The sequence below is a fragment of the Neophocaena asiaeorientalis genome, unplaced genomic scaffold (genome assembly GCF_003031525.2).
Source record: "Neophocaena asiaeorientalis asiaeorientalis breed wild unplaced genomic scaffold, Neophocaena_asiaeorientalis_V1.1 scaffold150, whole genome shotgun sequence".
In the NCBI taxonomy this organism is placed as follows: Eukaryota; Metazoa; Chordata; class Mammalia; order Artiodactyla; family Phocoenidae; genus Neophocaena; species Neophocaena asiaeorientalis.
The window spans coordinates 2232285-2249922 of record NW_020176571.1 but is presented as its reverse complement, the minus strand read 5'-3'; the positions used below and the strand labels follow the sequence as shown (position 1 = coordinate 2249922).

Sequence of the window (17638 nt, the reverse complement as noted above, 5' to 3'; positions counted from 1 at the left end):
GAGGAGATTAAGCTCTGGGAGGGGCACATGCCGAGAGCTGATTTTTACATATGACTTGGTGAATCTCAAACAGAAACTGGCTAACATGCCAGATGGGACCAGCGTAAAAGTGGCAAGACTACATCAATGTCAAGGGCAGGGATCTAAAGGATTTGACATATTAAACAGTTGTACACCAAAATATTATAAAAAACAAAATTAAAGACAAATGACTTAAGTTTTAAAATTTTGCTATGTGTGTGACAGAGTTGATGCCATCTGTACGTAAGAAATTCTCACAGATCAATAAGAGAAAGACAAATGCCTCAGTAGAAAAATGACCAAATAATAGGAAAGTCACAAAATAAAAAATACAAAAGGCTAATATACCTTTAGTGTCTAGAATAGTGACTGTCACATAGCGGGCACTCAGTAAATACCCACTGTCTGAATGAATGTCTACGAAAAACATTTGATTTCAGGAATAATAAAGAACTGCAAATTAAAATAACAGTGAAATAAATTGTTTTCACCGGCCAGGTTTGTAACACTGAAAAAAAAAAAAAAAAGTACCTGGTGTTGGTAATGGTGAGGGGAAATGTACCAGTTACCCACTGTGGGTGGGAGGGTAAAGTGGTGTCAACTTTTCAGTGGAACAGTTGACAATATGCAAAAAGCTTTGTCTAAAACCTTTGACACAGCAATTTATAGGAAGTTATTATGAGAAAATACTTACAAATGCCCAAACCTATGTGTACAATAGTAGGGTAGGTGATACACATTTTTCATTGTTGCTTCTTGGGTCAGTCTTTTAACATACCCTCTAGGGCTTAGTGGTTGGTGCATAGACATGGGTTACATCCAAGTCAGGCCCCTCCTTCCACCGAATTATCCAAGTGGGAGATGGAAAAGGAGTTCTGTCTTTGTCCTTGGCATGCTGGCTGTCAGGGTGGGCTCTAGAGCTGACAGCGGCTGTGACCTCCACTGGAATGTGGCCAAAATATAGAAGTAGAAATCAGACAGACAGACAGAGGGAGAGAGAAAGAGAAAGTGTTCTGGTGAAACTTGAGTCAATAAATCCAGTCAACTTTAAGGCCAGTATACTTTCTTCCTTTCTGTGGTTTTGTGAACCAGTTAATTCTAGTTTTTTGCTAAATTTAGCATGGGCTTGGACTTCCACTTCCTATCAAGGTGGAGTAAAAGGGGCCAAATTTACCCACCCACCAGAAACAACTAAAAATCTAGACAAAATATTTTTTTTAAATAGCCATTTTCGAGATATTGGACATAAGGCCTGATGAAATGGGGAACAAATGAGGTAAGCCCTGTGAGTGCCCAGCCTACTGCCTTGAGAGATTTTCCAGATGGTGGCATGGAAAGGTGGAATCTGGGTAGAGCCTCGAAGATTCCCTGAGGTGAGGAGCTGAAGCTAGAGTCCAGAGAGACCAAGACAGCTAGAGTTTGCAAGACAGAATACCAGATGGGAGAGAGCTACACACAGACAGAAAAATGACAACAACAAAAATCTAGAGATCTTCAGAGGGTCCCCCTCACCAGCACATGAATGTGAGGAAACTGTTCGAGGTCAGGGAAAGAGCCACCTGAAAGTATTACGCGAACAGTAACAAGAACTCATACAGGGCCTGAATAGTGCCTGTTCCCACTAGCCAGATTGGAAATCTTATAATTCACAAGTCATTAGGCAAAGTCCTCAGAAGGATTTTGCCTCAGTTGTGGGGCAAAATTGGCTCTCGACTAAATGCCGCCCTGGTCCTGCCTAACAAATTAAAAAAAAAAAAAAAAAAAAGACTCGAAAGGATCAAATTGTTTCCAAACAGCTGTGCCCCAGAACAAACTCAAGAATGGGGACTACAAAAATATCCAGCACTCAGCAAGGTAAATTCACAGTGAATGGAATTAATGAAAATGTACTGGGCATACTGGGAAATATGACCCGTAATGAGGAAAGTAAACAAACTGACTCAGAACTGATGCAGATATTAGAATTAGCAGGCAAAGACATTAAAACAGCTATTATAACTGTTCCCTAGCTTCAGAGGCTCAAGGAAGGATTGACTACGTTAAGTAGAGATGTGGAAGATATTTTTAAAAGACCCAGAATCAACTTCTAGAAATAAAAACTGTAATGTCTGAGATAATGAGTATACTGGATGGGATTAACAGCAGATTATTCACAATGGTTCCAAAGTCCACCCATGTTGTAGCATGTGTTCGTACGTCATTCATTTTCATGCCTGAATTATATTCCAGTGTATGGACATACCACAATTTATTTATCCATTCATTGGTTGATGGACGTTTGAGTTGTTTCCACTTTTTGGCTATTATGAATAATGCTGCTATGAACATTCATGTACAATGTTTTGTTTGGACATATTTTATTTCTCTTGGGTATGTACTTTGGAGTGGAATTTTCCTAAGCTTTTTTATCCTCTTATCTCCATTTATCAAATATATAAATAGCATAATTCCAGCTAGAGTTGCTGGAATTGCATGGTAATCCTGTGTTTAACCTTTGGAGGAAGTGCCAGACTGTTTTCCAAAGCAGCTGCAGCACTTTACATTCCTAACAACAGTGAAGTCCAGTGAATCTATTTTTTGTTGTTGTTGCTTGTGCTTTTGGTTTCATATCTAAGAAACCATAGCCTAGCTAAAGCTCACAAAGATTCACTCCTAGGTTTTCTTCTAGGTGTTTTATAGGTTTTGCCCTTACATTTGGATCTATGATTCATTTTGAGTTAATTTTTGTGTATGGTATGAAGTAGGTATTCACTTTCCTTTTTTTTTTTTGTCTGTGGCTATCCAGTTGTCCCAGCATCATTTGCTGAAAAGACTATTTTTTTCCATTGAGTGGTCTTGGCATTCTTGTTGTCAACTTATCACAAATGTGAGGGATTATTTCTAGACTCAATTCTATTCCATTGATCTGTTTATCTGTTTATCTGTATCCCAGTACCACCTTACCTTGATTACTGTAGCTTTGTAGTATGTTTTTGAAATCAAAAATGTGAGTGCTTATATTAATTCTTGATTACATTAATTGCATTAATTCTTGCTTACATTAAGCTAAAATATGTCTCCTTGTAACTTCTCCCAGTCTGCCCTTTGGAGACACCCAGTTAGTTTGTCTAGAGAATACATGTGCTTATACAGCTTTGTGTTTTAAAAATCCCAAATTCTTGGACTTCCCTGGCAGCGCAGTGGTTAAGAATCCACCTGCCAATGCAGGGGACACGGGCTCGATCCCTGGTCCGGGAAGATCCCACATGCTACGGAGCGGCTGGGCCCGTGTGCCCCAACTACTGAGCCCATGTGCCACAACTACTGAAGCCCGTGCACCTAGAGCCCGTGCTTCCCAACAGGAGAGGCCACCGCAGTGAGAGGCCTGCGCACCGCAACGAAGAGTAGCCCCCGCTCGCTGCAACGAGAGAAAGCCTACACACAGCAACAAAGACCCAATGCAGCCAAAAATAAATAAATAAAAAATATATCCCAAATTCAGTGTAAGGGAAATTCTTGGATCATCATCTGCAAATTTAGTTTCCTCTCTCAGGATTTCTGCCCAGATTGCATATCTTTATCAAACATAAAGAGAACGAAAGAGCACCCTTAGCACTTGCTATTTGCCCAGAAAGGTATACTTTCAGATAGGAAATTTCTTTCTCACCAGCAAATACGAGGGGGAGGACATCCGTAAGATCCAATGCCTTGGTCTAGCTGGACATTATACTTTGGATGTAAGAGAACCCACTGGTCTAGTTTAGTCACTGGCTGGGTGACCAGGGCCACACGCTTCCCTTTCTGTGTCTTTGTTTTCCCACCTCTTTTATCCCTTCCCCCTCCCTTCCTCAGAGGGAGTGTGGGAAAATGAAAATAAGGGTGCGACTATGTGAAAAGCTTTTAGTTTGAAAGATACTAGGAAAATACAGGATGCTATTAGAGTGGATCTGTCATGAACAATAACCATTAAAGACCAATTAACACATTTTAAGAATTAAAACTACAGTAAAAGAACCAGGTTGAGTATGTCATTGCATCACCTTTCAAACACAGACATGCAAACCCAGCTAGAAAACTGTTTAGTCCTAAATTAAATGTGAGGATTAGGACTGCTGGCCTCGTTTAGATTCAGTCACTCGAATTGCCACTGCAAGTTCCGCGACTACTGTCAATGTTTAGCTGTGCAGTGAATTCTTGTCAGGATTAAGCAGGTCAGACTTCGTTCGACACAACATTGACTGTCTCTGGTGCCTTATTTTTACCTGAAAAAAAAATTAAAGAAAGGCCTTTAAAAAAGAAAACTCTGGTTAATAATAAATACTGAAAGATTATAGTGTGTTAGAAGCTGACAGGTATCGTAGTAGCTAAATGGATTTATTGACCTTTAAATGGAGCTTGGCTCTCATGTCTATTTGTCACGATTTCCTACTTATTTCCTTCCCCACTTTTTCCCCATTGTCAACTCTTGTTATTCTCAGTGATCACAGAAAAAAAAAATATGTTAGTTTGAGGGACTTAACCTGCCAGTCTGTGTTGTTTTTGTCACATTATCTCTCCTCCTTTACTGAACTATCTCTCTTCTTCCTTGTTCTTTTTTAGTTAAGGTATAATTGACATACAACATTATATCAGTTTCAGGTGTCCAACGTAGTGATTTGGTATTTGTATATATTTCAAAATGATCACGGAAATAAGTCGAGTTAACATCTCTTAACTGAACTGCTTCTAATCGGGCTCATTACAGAGCCTCTAACAGTAAGAATTAAAGGCTCTAATACAAGCTTGTACCGACAAACAGAATCTCATTAAGAAGTTCGTTTTGGTCCTCCCCCCAGCTCCTCAAGAGAACGCGCTGGTGATAATATCCAGTCTAATTGTGTATTTTCTACATGTGATTACAACGCAGCAGGACTATCGGACTGCATAAAGTTTGAAGTGTTCTTCTCATGAAGTGAACTGTCATTAGTATTAGTGAAGACAGAAACCAATTTTTGGAAAGGAGGAATGAATATAAAGATGAGTTAGGACAAATTGGATGACTGGGTGAGCCACGCTGGGATGCAGAGGTAAAGAAATTGAAGCTCTATGTCCTATATTTAGTATTTAAATAATGATAATTCAAAAGATCTTTCTTAAGGGAAGTCTGTTGATGTGCTAGGCCTGGAAGAGAAGAAGGATGTCTCTGTCATAGTGGAGTCAGCTCACATTTTTACCCTTTCTCTATTCCCCACTGCACATAGCTTCCACTCATAGACCTGGGGATAGCGACAGATCTTCCACAAGCATCTTGTATCTAGTAGTGAAATATTAGCAACAACTTAAAAGTCCCAACTGAAGTAGTGTTTAAATAAGTTTTAGTTCAGCCATGTGATGAAAGATTATGCTGTCACTTAAAATAATATTGTATATTTAAAAATTAGTGATAATTTTGATGGAAATATGATTATAGTGTTAGGTTAAAAAATAAAACATGCTCATGAAGTAAAAAAAAGAAAGGAAGAAACGTACGTAAAAGTAAAAGCGGGGCTTTCCCGGTGGCGCAGTGGTTGAGAATCTGCCTGCCAATGCAGGGGACACCAGTTCGAGCCCTGGTCTGGGAAGATCCCACATGCCGCGGAGCAACTGGGCCCGTGAGCCACAACTACTGAGCCTGCGCGTCTGGAGCCTGTGCTCTGCGACGAGAGGCCGCGACAGTGAGAGGCCCGCGTACCGCGATGAAGAGAGGCCCTCGCTCGCCGCAACTAGAGAAAGCCCTCGCACAGAAACGAAGACCCAACACAGCAAAAATAAATAAATTACTAAAAACTCCTACCCCCAACATCTTCTTAAAAAAAATGTAAAAGCATAGAAAAATATCGGAAGGAAATATATCAAAATGTTAATGAGGTTATCTCTCTGTGGTAGAATTATGAGTGGTTTTTACACGTTTGGTTTTTTTTTTTGCCTATCTCTATTTTGTAAATTTTCTAAAAATAAAATGTATACTCCTGGAAGAATAAAACAATGACGGTTAGTTTTTAAAGAGTTAACAAATATAATGGTTTTCTGGCCTTTATAGAGATAAAATAATGTAATTTTTAAAGTATGTCTTTTGCTGTTCTGATGAGCAGAATTTATTATAGACCTAGTTTGTTTTTTGTGTGTATGAATGTGTGTGTGTGTGTGGTGGGGGGGTGGTGATCTTGGATACACAGAGTTAAATTTAACGTTTTAAATTAATCACATGGTTGACATCTGCTATGACCAGGGCCCCTTCCCAGGTATTGCAGAGGACACAGCTGTTATGAGGCACAGACCTTGTTTACAGAAGGCCTACATCAGATGTGGAAAAAAGGCTTAAACATGTGGAAAAGTCAATAACAATCCCCATAGCAAGCTGATAGGTTTTTCCAGAAGTCCTTACATGATGTTCCGTTCATGTAATTTGATGACCAGAAGATGCTTCTTGAGAGGACCTGTCCACTTGAAAACATCTTAGTCAGTCTTTTTTGGAATGTTTTCTGTCTTTAGGTAATAACCGTGTGTCACAGGAATCTGCAGAGGTAAGATTTTTTCCCATTTATTAAAAAAATTGAACCAAAGTTTATTTGGCAATAAGATAGGGGCTAAGTCTCTACAAGGGCTTTAAATTTCTCTTTGGGCAGGGTTCAGCCTTTTGGGCCCCTTCTAATTACTACCTGTGACTATTTTTTCTAACCAAGGTCTAGCCCTTATGTCCTGATTCTTGGGTAGCTGATCCAGCACTTCAATCTGTCCTGGTTTGTTACAGGCAGAGATAAGTGATAAGATTCCCCAATCCTATTCTGTCATAGCTTAACACCTCTGTTGAAGCTCGGGGATAAGAGCTGCAGAGATGCACGGATGGAGAGCTGACGTCAGCCTGGCAGTTGGAAAGGCCTAGTGTGACAAGCTGCTCCCAAGGTGCACTAAGCTGTGAGGCAGCACCGCCTTGTCTTTCTGTAGGGAACCCCCGCGTTCCAGACCTAGATTCCGCACGCACATCCCTAACCTGGCTCTTATTAGCATCGTGACTTGTGTTAGTGTTTAGCACCTTTATTCAAGAATTAAAATCATACTGCATATAAAATGTGAAATCAGACATGCTTCCTCTCCAGTGGTCTAGAGATTCACACAAAAGAAATTGAGAAGTATTTTAGGAGAGGGTGAAAGTAGTGGAGGGGGAAAGAAGTAATCATTTCAGGATTTTCCTAGAGAAATTATACAGAAACGTCACCAGAAGTCCCAAAGGGAGTAGGTTGAAGTAACTTGCCACTCTGACAAAGGAAAACCAACTGGTTATGAGTTCAGTTCAGTGAAGGGCCCGGCTCTGCTAGTCTCATCACTACAGCCCTAGATGGCCCAGGTTCCTCTTCCTTCATCACCTGCCCCGATTGTTTCCTTGTATTGTGTATAATTTTATGAGCTTTGTGATTAAGTTGGAGAAAAATGAGACTACTATTTAAGGACTCTTAGTATTGTCTTAAAATAATGTATACTTCTGTACTCTAGATCATTACTCAGTGTAGAACTTGGAGCTCTTTACCTAATTCTCAGCTATTCTAAGAGAGCAAATTTACAGTGTCTTCAATTGGTCTAAACACATACGGACATTTGGAAGATGAAATATTATTGCTGCTGTTACTGAATTTGCTGAATACTCTTTCTAGTTACAGAGTAAATCTGACTGTGGAGATTAATTAAGCAACATATGTTCGGTAAAATCATCATCTTAAGAGTCAGAAAGTTAACACTACATATAAAATCATGAATGTTAAAGTAGCACATATAATTTTCCTTGATCATAAATGACTAATTTTGGTAGAATTATATGCCATTAAAAAAATCTGCTTTATTGCAGTGTGATCTATGTACAGTTAAAATTCACCCATTTAAAGTGTACTGTTCAATGAGTTTTGAATGAATACAGTCACCTAACCGCAACTAAAATCAAGATAGAAAACATTTCCTTCACTCAAAATGTTCCCTCAAGGGACTTCCCTGGCGGCCCAGCAGTTAAGACTCCGTGCTTCCACTGCAGGGGGCACGGAGTCCATCCCTGGTCGGGGAGCTAAGATCCAGAATGCCCCACGGTGCAGCCAAAAAGAAAAAAAAGAAAGAAAAAAAGTTCCCTTGTGCTCCTTTGCCATCAATCCCCATCCCTCCCCCCACCCCCTCAACCCAGGAACAGATCTGTTTCTATAATTTTGCCTTTTCTAGATTGACATATAAATGAAATCTGTCGTCTTTTGTGTCTGGCTTCTTTGAGCTAGCATAATGCTCTTGAGATTCATCCATATTACTGTACATATCAGTAGTTTGTTTCTTTGTATTGTTCAGTAGCATTCCATTACATGGAAATACCACAGTTTACTTACCCATTCATTACCTTTTGACAGGTATTTGGTATAGTTCCAGTTTTTGGCTATCATGAATAAAATTACTCTGAAATGTCTTTGTGTGGACATACATTTCCATTTCTCTTGGGAAATACCTAGCAGTGGATTTGTTGGATTATATGGTAAGTGTATGTTCAACTTTATTAGAAAGTCACACTATTTTCCAAACTGGCTGTACCACTGTATTCCCATCAGCAACGTGTGATAGAACCAGGTGCTCTGCATCCTTGTCAACACTTGGTATTCTCTGTCTCCTTTAGTCATTCTAGTAAGTATGTGGTAATATTACACTGTGGTTTTAATTTTCACTACATCAATGACTAATTATGATGCAATACATCTGTTCATGTGCCTATTTGTCATCCATTTATCTTCTTTGGTAAAGTATCTGTTCAAATCTTTTGCACACTTTTTAAAAATTGCACTATTTATCTTAATGTTGAGTTGTAAGAGTTCCCTACATATTTTGTTTACAAATATTTTTCCAGATATTTGTTTTGCAATATTTATTCTGTGGCCTTTTTGTTTTATAACATTTCTTTTAAAAAACAAATTTAAAAAATTTTTATGAAGTCCAGTTTAACAATTTTTTCTTTATGTGCATTTTGTGTCCAAAAATTCTTTGCCTAACCCAAGATCACAATGATTTTCTCCTACGTTTTTTTCTGGAAGTTTTACAGTTTTAACTTTTATATTTAAGTGTATGACCCAACTCAAGTAAAGTTTTATGTACTATATAAGGAAAGGATTTGCCATCCAATTGTTCCAGCATTATTTGTTGTAAAGGCTACCCTTTCTCCTTTGAATTACCTTGGCACCTTTGTCTATTTGTATTTTGGCACTCACTATTCTGATCAACTGATCATTTGTCAGTCTTTAAGTCAGGACCACACTGTTTTGATGACTGCAGCTTTATAGTGAGTCTTGAAATCAGGTAGTATAAGTCTTTCAACTTTGTTCTTTTTCAAAATTGTCTCTGCTATATCAGGTCCTTTTATTTCTATGTAAATTTAGAATCAGTCTGTCAAATTTTTTTTTTTTTTTGCCTCTCACTGTTGTGGCCTCCGGACGCGCAGGCTCAGCGGCCATGGCTCACGGGCCCAGCCACTCCGTGGCATGTGGGATCTTCCTGGACCGGGGCATGAACCCGTGTCCCCTGCATCGGCAGGCAGACTCTCAACCACTGCGCCACCAGGGAAGTCCCATTATATACTGTCTTAAAATATTACAGTGGCTGTATTTTCCTAGTCTCTTTTACACGTAGGTATTGAAAAAATCAGAGCAGTTTTCTTTTCTTTTTTGGCTGCGTTGGGTCTGAGTTGCGGCAGGGGGGATCTTTCATTGCGGCCACGGGCTCTTTTGTGGCGTGCTGGCTTCTCTCTAGTTGTGGCTCAGGCTCCAGAGCACACGGGCTCTGTAGTTTGCAGCATGCAGGCTCTCTTGTTGAGGCACATGAGCTCAGTAGTTGTGGCGTGTGGGCTTACTTGCCCCATGGCATGTGGGATCTTAGTTCCCCACCAGGGATTGAAACTGTGTCCCCTGCATTGGAAGGCAGATTCTTTACTACTGGACCACCAGGGAAGTCCCTGTCAATTTTCACTTTTAAAAAGTCTGCTGGGATTTTGATTGAGGTTGCATTGAATCTATAGATCAATTTTGGGAGAACTGACATCTTAACACTATTGAGTGTTCTGATCCAAAACAGGATATATCTTCCCATTTATTTGTCTTTAATTTCTCTCAGTAATATTTTGTGGCTTTTAGTATATAAATCTTGTGCATAGTTTGCTAAATTTATTCCTAAGTATAGTATGTTCTTGACACTATTTTAATTAACATTAAATTTATTTATATTTTTAAAAATAAAAATTGTATATAGTTTTGATGATTTGATATATATATCCATAATGAAATTATTAGTATAGTAAAGCTAATTAACATATCATCTTCTCAGATAATTACATTTTTGGATGTGATGAGTTTGCCTGAAATCTACTCTCTTAGCATATTTTCAGTGTTCAATACAGTATTATTAGGTATAGTCATCATGCCTATAATTAGATCTCTGAACTTATTCATCCTACATAACTGCAGTTTTGTACCCTTTGACCAACATCTCCTTGTTTCCTCCACTGCCACTGCCCCCCCATTCTTATTCTTTGCTTCTATGAATTCAATCATTTTTTTCCCCCAGATTCCATATGTAAGTGAGATCATATAGTATTTGTCTTTCTCTGTGTGGCTTAGTTCACTTAGCATAATGTTTTCAAGGTTCATCCATGTTGCCACAAATGGCAGGATTTTCTTTTACCGCATGGCTGAATAATATTCCATTTTGTACATATACCTCATCTTCTTTATCCATTCATCCATTGATGGACACTTAGGTTGCTTCCATGTCTTGGCTACTGTACATAGTGCTACTACGAACATGGGAGTGCACATATCTTTCTGAGTTAGTGTTTTCATTTCCTTCAAATAAATACCCAGAGGTAGAACTGCTGGATCATATAGTAGTTCTATTTTTACTTTCTTCAGGAACCTCCATGCTGTTTTCCATAGTGGCTGCACTAAGTGACGTTCCCACCAACAATGCACAAGGGTCCCCTTTTCTCCACATCCTTGCCAACACTTATTTCTTGTCTTTTTGGTGACAGTCATTCTAACTGGTGTGAGGTGTTATCTCACTGAGGTTTTGACTTGCATTTCCTTGATGATTAGTGACACAGCACTTTTTCATATACCTGTTGGCCATTTCGATGTCTTCTTCTGAAAAATATCTATTCAGGTCCTTTGCTCATTCTTAAATCAGGTTGTTTCTTTGCTGTCGAGTTGTATGAGTTCCTTACATATTTTAGATATTAATCCCTTATCAGCTCTATGGTTTGCAAAAATTTTCTCCCATTCTGTAGGTTGCCTTTTCATTTTTTTGATTACTTTCTTTGCATTGCGGAAGCTTTTTAGTTTGATGTAGCCCCACTTGTTTATTTTTGCTTTTGTTGCTTGTGCTTTTGGTGTCATACTCAGGAAATCACTAGTTTCATTTAGTTGTTTGTATTTTCTTGTATTTCACTGAATTTCTTTAAGAGGATTATTCTCAAGTTTTGGTTGAACCGTTCATAGATCTCCATTACTTTGGGATCAGTTATTGGAGCTCTATTATTTTACTGTGGTGATGGCATGTTTACTTGATTATTTGTGATCCTTGTGGCCTCGTGTTGATGTATGTACACTTGAAGAAGTAGGCACCTCTTCTAGTCTTTACGGATTGATTTCGACAGGGAAAGCCCTTCACCAGGCAGCCCATCCAGAGATTCTGGATTGCACATCTGTTGGTTATCTCCAGGCTTGCTCTGGAGCCCTTCAGCAAGCGAGTCTGGTGCCTGGGTCAACAGGTGGGCAGGCCTAGTGCCTCAGTCCATCATGGGGTGGGCCTGAAGCCTAAGTCCACTGGGTTGAGCTTGGCACTTGGATCCATGGGGCGGGTCTGGTACCTAAGGCTGTGGTGGTAGGCTGAAGACCTGAGTCCACAGAGGCAGGTCTGGTATCTAGGACTGTAATATTAGGCATCAAGCCTGGTAACATGGGGGCTGGCCCAGTGCTGAGGTCTGCTGGGGCAGGCCGGGGCTCTGGTTCTGCTGGAGCTTGGGGCCACAGGGGTCGGTCTGGCATTGGGGTAGGCCTAGTCCTGGGGCTTTAGTAAGCTCAAGTGTTCATTTCATTCTCTTTCTCCCACTGGGAGGGTGTCTCTCTTCACACTGGGCTGCCTGGGGTTGGGGAAGGGGTGACAGAGATAATGTGAAACTGTCTTTCCTTCCCTCCTCAATGCATCTTTTCTTACTTCTTGCTCCACCCAGGTGCTCTAATCCCCACCTGGAATCCTTAGCTCTTGTGAAGGTATTTTTGCATGTGGATATTCGTTCAAAGTGATGTTTCTGTGAGGGGACAGTCACTGGAAACTTGCTGAAGTCTGAAAGCCAAGTGATATATTAAAAAATTTTTAATTTTAGATTGTCCATTGCTTGTATATAGAAATGCAGTTGATTTTTGTATATTGACCTTGTATCCAGTGTCCTTGTTAAATCACTTCCTAGTTGTAGCAGTGCTATTTTTCTTTTACATTCCTTAGGCTATCTGTGAATAAAGGCACTTTTACTTCTTTCTTCATAGTCTGCATGCCTCTCATCTTTAATCCTCTCTTGTTACATTGAGCAGGACAGCCAGTACCATGTTATATAAAGTAGTGGGAGTGAATATTCTTACCTTGTCTGCCATCTTAGAGAGAAAGCATTTGTTCTTCCACCATTAAGCATGATGTTAGCTCTAGGTTTTTTGTAGATGAACTTTATCACATTGAAAAAGTTCCCTTTTATTTATAGGCAGTGGAAGGATTTTTTAAATAATGAATAATTGTTGAGTTTTGTCAAGTGATTTTTATGCATCTATTGAGATGATCATATGATTTTTTTGTTTGTTTGCTGATATGGCCAATCACACTGATTATTTTTGTATTAATATTATGTTTATTATTATATCTTGAGATAAACCCAACTTGAACATGATATATTATCCTTTTTTAAAAAATATCACTGGTTTTTATTTACTAAAATTTTGTTCAGGATTTTTGTATCATGTTCATGATAGATATTAAACTGTAATTTTCTTTTTTTTTTTTTTTTTTTTGTGGCCTCTCCCGTTGCGGAGCACAGGCTCCGGACGCGCAGGCTCAGTGGCCATGGCTCACGGGCCCAGCCGCTCTGCGGCATGCGGGATCTTCCCGGACTGGGGCACGAACCCGCGCCCCTGCATTGGCAGGCGGACTCTCAACCACTGTGTCACCAGGGAAGCCCTTTTTTCTGCCTTCTTTTGATTTAAGTATTTTTTAATGATTCAATTTTATCTCTACTATTGGCTTATTAATTATAACTTTGTTTTATAATTTTAGTGATTTAGTGTTTACTGTATATATTTTTAACTTATTATAATTTACCCTTAAATAATATTATGCCATTTCACATATAGTGTTAAGAACTTTATAATAGTATCCTTCCATTACCCCATCTGTCCTTTGTGCTGTAACTGTTATCCATTTTCTTTTATATATAAAAGTAATTTATAAATTTATAAAGGTAAATTATATACAATACATTATTATTATATTTTCTTTAAATTGATATTTATCTTTTAATGTGATTTAAAAGAATGCTTTTCTATTTCCCAACAAATTTATTTTTTCCAGTGTTTCTCATTCCCTATTGAAATCCTAATTTACTAATCCATCTACTAACATTTTCTTTTCCTAAAGAACTTAAAAACAACCACTTTTATTGTAGTGCAGGTCTGCTTGCAATGAATTCTTTCACCAAAAACACACCCAGGTTGGGTGGGGTGGTGGTGGTGAAACGCTCCAGCAGGTGTGTTTTGTAATAGCTTCCTAGGTAATGCTGATCAATCTCTTCTTGTGAGAACTTGTTATGGCCTGGAAGATGGTATGGATTCCCATATCATTTTGGTGGGTATTGCCCAGGCTTTTTCTCTGTGCATTTAAATACATACAGAAACATAATTTAAAAATATAACATATGATCTAATACCTATTATTCTGCAACTTGAGTTTTTTACTATTTTTACGTGACCACATATATATTTACTTCCTGCTCTTCTACTGCTGCGTGGTGTTGTCAAAATTAAGTATACCATAGTTTATTTTCTTGTCAACATACATGCAGATTGTTTCACTTTTTGGTTACAAAGCTGTAGTGGACCTTCTCATTTTTCGTGCACACGTGCAAGTATTTCTCTCAGGTAGGTACCAGAAAGGGAGACTGCTGGATCAATGGCTATGCACATTGTACATTTTAACTAACAAATTGCCCTCAGAAAAGGTTGTACTAATTTATGTTATCATTAATAGCACGAGTTTCTCCATACCCTTGCCAACACTTGATATTATAAACCCTTAAAAATTTTGCTAATTTTTTTGAAGAAAAAATATATATCTTATTTTAGCTTGCACTTCCCTAGTTACTGGATTCCAGAATGTTTTCAGTCATTTGCATTTCCCACTGTCTCAGTTGTCTTTTCCTATCTTCTCCCCCCTTTTCTATACAGGAGTCTTTTTCTCTGCGGTTTAAGGTGTTATCTATGTATTTTGGTTATTAGCCTTTTGTTATGTAGGTTCTAAGTTTTTCTGCCAGCTCATCATTTGTGCTTTATTGACCAGAATTGTCAACTTTGATAATAGTCAAATGTTTTTCTTTATGACTCTTGGATAGTTCTTTGAAGTCCTTTCCTATCCCATGTTCCCCTATATTTTAAAAATTCTTACAGCTCTTTTAAAAAAAATAGCTCTTTAAACTGTGTGGATATTAATTTTGTAAATGGTGTGAGGTAGACATCTAACCTAATTTGTTTTTCAAACTAATAACTAATCGATCAAGCACTGTTTATTAATCTTTACCCCACTGACTTGAAACACCGCCTTTCTCATTTATGGGATGCTCATACACACATAGAACTCTAAATACACATGTTTCTGTATTCTCTCCATTATCTATGCTTATCTCAATACCATACAGATTTAATCCTATGGTTTTCCAATTTGCTTTGGTATAGGGCAAGTCCCATCCCCCTTTATTTCATTTATAATTAAAAAAGGTTTAAAAATCTATTCTTCATTGTTTAACTGTCTGATTCTCCCTTCTTCCTTGAGTTGCAAATAACAAGGAGGTAAAATAAGAAGTATCATAGACAAGACAAAAGAGCATGAGAAATGAGGGAAAAGAGACAAAAAAGGAGGAATTCTCTTAAGATGGTATTTTTTTTCTCTACACTTCAAGGTGCTACCCTATAAATTATGCCACATACAAAATAAAATAGATTTTGTGTATTCATCCACTGTCTAAATCAAAGGTATCTCTGGCTTTCATTGCTGGCCAGTTACCAATGGCAGGGACCATGTAAACATAAAATGTGAATGGATGGGAACTAGAAAGAAATATGAATCAACGTGATAAAATGAATAAGGACTAAAGTGAATTAAGAACATGGTGAGAGAGAATAAAATACTTGTATTCTTAGTGTGGACCTACCCACCAGGAAGTCAAATCTCTGAGCTTAGTGCATCCATGGTGTCCTGGGTTCTTTCTCCTACCTGTTGATGTCTTATATGGATTACAGAGAGGTCAATTCTTTACTTGATAATTGAAGTGACAGAGAAAGGAAAAGAACTATTAGGGATATAATAGTAATGAGTAATAGAAAATACCATGCTAACTGAAAGTGGGTAAGTGTTGAAAAGGGAGCTGAACAAATAAGTGTCCATAGTAAAATATTCACATAAACAGTTTAAGCTTTAAATCTAACATTGTACCTGTTTTCCTGGTGAAGCTAACATAACCCAAGTAGGAAAAGCTGTCACATGGGCAAGCCTAGTGTTAAGTCAACAGTTAATTCAATTATTTACAATGAATTTAGTTGTTCCCTGCTGAAATAACATGTCAATAGGGCATGGTGGTTGTCATGGGACTTGTGTCCAATGCAGTGTGGCCAAAGGTTCATGGCCCAGTAAGCAGGGCCAGGTAGTAATAAAGGCTTTTAATGACCATTCACACAGAAATATCCTCATTTTTTTAATGGTGCCAAAACACGAACATTGTGATTTACTGATCTCCCTTTAACTCATCAATTTATAATTAGTTGTCTCATGTTTTAAAGTAGACTGCTTTTCCTAGTAAAGCAACAATTGTGCAAGTTCTAAGAAGCTGCCTCAAGAAGTACCATACAAATGTATTTTAAAGTCATTTCTCCCCTTGCTTTGCACCGAGTTTACAGTTGAGACAAACCACTTAATACATATACCATAATGATATTTGCCGTTACCATAGCAAACGAGTGAAGGGGATATTCTTTAAAACAATGGAACTCTAATATTTGAAGACTCTAGTGGCCCCTACTAAACTCGCATCTTAAAATGTTCATAATCTTCCACCTTCATAAAACCTAACCATCGGTTTTAAAGCAAACTGTTTTTGTATACCTCAAAGGGTAGCTTTTGATAAACAAAAAATTGAGAAGTAGTGTAACTATTCAACGTATCAGATGAATTGCTGTGAATTGTAGAGACAAACTTCTCCAAGTGGAGCTCATGCAGCCCGTTTGGGCTTTGCTAGGAAACTAAGCGCTAAGGAATCTTACGTCCGGCTGCTTCCAACCCTGTCCTCCCTGTGCGGCCGCACGGGCCGTGCGCTCCGGAGCGGGTGCCCAGCGGGCTCGGGGGTCCGAGACTGAGCGGAGCGCGCGCGCTTGGCGCGGCTGCGCACGTTTCAGCACTTCCCGCTCCTATCGTTGGGCTAGACTTTCAACCGCCATCTGGGTTTGGCTTCCTCCTCCGTCGGGCGCCCCCTGGTGCTCATCACCTGCACCATCTTGAGTGGCTGCGAGGAGCAAAGGTCCCGGGAGCCCAAGGATGCTTTCGAGAAAGCCGCACGTCCAAAGCCGTGGTGTCAATCACACGGGTACATGCAGGCACCTCTAGAGGAAGCTGGATGCTGTTTTACTAAGCACCAAGCAAACACAGGCGGACATTAAGTTTCATCCGAGTCAACTCGGCCCTCAAGTTTGTGGTAAAAGACGCAAAGATACGTTAGACCCCGTCTCTTCTTGAATCCGCCCCCTCCCACGCGTGCTGCGCGCTTTTTCCGGGCGGAGTTCGCTGTGACCCTTGACTGCAGTGGGGCGGCCCGTTTCTTGAGAGCCAGAATATCTGTCCTGGGCTGGAGCCGAGGATGCGGCCTTAAGTGCCATGGAAGGGAGGTTCCCTAACCCATCCAATCAATGTTATGCACAAAGTCTGTCGCCCCAGGAAAGGGGTCCAGCTCCCCCGGCTCTCTGCCCACGCCCCGGTCGCGGCACCAACGCCGCTCCACATTAAACAGGAACAGCAGCTCTTTTTCCATCCATGGCAACCCCAAGAGCTCGCTCTCGCCTTGGCACAGCATGGTGGGAGCCTCTCCCCTTGTCCTGCCTCTCTCTTCTTTTCTTCTCCCTTCCTTCCTAACACAATTAATGCCTAAGTCATGATTTTCCTAGCTAGCGCCCACTGAAGGATGGGGCTTAGCGACTCACGGTGACGCTCCCATCCGCCTTCCAGAAGGGGAGGTTTCAGAGAGAACTACAGCTCCCGTCAGGCATCAGCCTAAGCCATCGCAGGGCATCACGGGAGTCGTAGGCGCCTTCCTCCT

The 17638-nt window shown here is 39.6% G+C and overlaps 1 long non-coding RNA gene across 2 annotated transcripts in view; it reads left to right on the top strand.

The window, feature by feature from the left end:
* LOC112391820 (uncharacterized) overlaps window positions 1–5559 on the top strand; it is a 116212-nt gene extending 110653 nt beyond the window's left edge. The window contains exon 8 of one of the 2 annotated variants that reach the window (XR_003001570.1): window positions 4836–5559. This is a non-coding gene — a long non-coding RNA (uncharacterized LOC112391820). Of the gene's footprint in view, window positions 1–3196; window positions 3246–4835 lie in introns of those variants that run through there. The other variant, XR_003001569.1, reaches the window with a different exon arrangement.
* The last annotated feature ends 12079 nt before the right edge of the window (window positions 5560–17638 follow it).